At 53.5% G+C, this 716-nt stretch overlaps 1 pseudogene; it reads right to left on the reverse strand.

The window, feature by feature from the left end:
• Positions 1-174: 174 nt before the first annotated feature.
• On the reverse strand, positions 175-703 carry LOC111658915 (sonic hedgehog protein pseudogene; annotated as a pseudogene).
• Between the last annotated feature and the right edge of the window lie 13 nt (positions 704-716).

Here is a 716-nt window from a genome sequence, read left to right on the forward strand (position 1 = left end):
AGATAGATAGATCCACTGTCTAACTGCTCTGGACTCTAATGAACCAGCATGTAACTAACTAACTAATTAACTAGCCTAACTAATCCTTTCAGTGACTCGTGGAGCTGAAGATGTAAAGAACACCTGCATCATCTGCTCCACATCACTGCACCGAGACAAAGTCCAGAAACTGACCTGTGTCATCAGCCGGTCCGCGTTGGTGTTCTCCTCGTCCTTGAAGATGATGTCGGGGTTGTAGTTGGGAGTCAGGTCCTTGAACCGCTCCGAGCTGCGGCTGATCTTGCCCTCGTACTTGCCGCTGGCTCCCAGGGTTTTCTCCGCCACGTTGGGGATGAACTGTTTCAGGGCCAGCGGTGTCAGCTTGGGGTGCCTCCGCTTCCCGTATCCCCTGCCCGGTCCGCAGCCCGAGGTGACGGACGGCAGCAGCAGCAGGCAGAGGGACACCGGCAGCATCTCTCTCATCAGGACCATCTTCCCCGGTGACGCGCCTCGGACTGATTCCACTCTTTATTCCGGTTCTTTCCTTTTCTTTAAATGTCTTTGTCCACTACAGCTGGAGCAGTGCGGGAACCATACCTACTCTCTCTCTCTCTCTCTCTCTGTGTCTCTCTGTCTCTCTCTCTCTCTCTCTGTGTCTCTCTCTGTGTCTCTCTCTCTCTCTCTCTCTCTCTCTCTCTCTCTCTCTCTCTCTCTCTCTCTCTCTGTCTCTCTCTCTC

Source organism: Seriola lalandi, unplaced genomic scaffold, assembly GCF_002814215.2.
Source record: "Seriola lalandi dorsalis isolate HSWRI2012SDOR001 ecotype SW California unplaced genomic scaffold, Sedor1 jcf7180001980828, whole genome shotgun sequence".
NCBI classification, from domain to species: domain Eukaryota; kingdom Metazoa; phylum Chordata; class Actinopteri; order Carangiformes; family Carangidae; genus Seriola; species Seriola lalandi.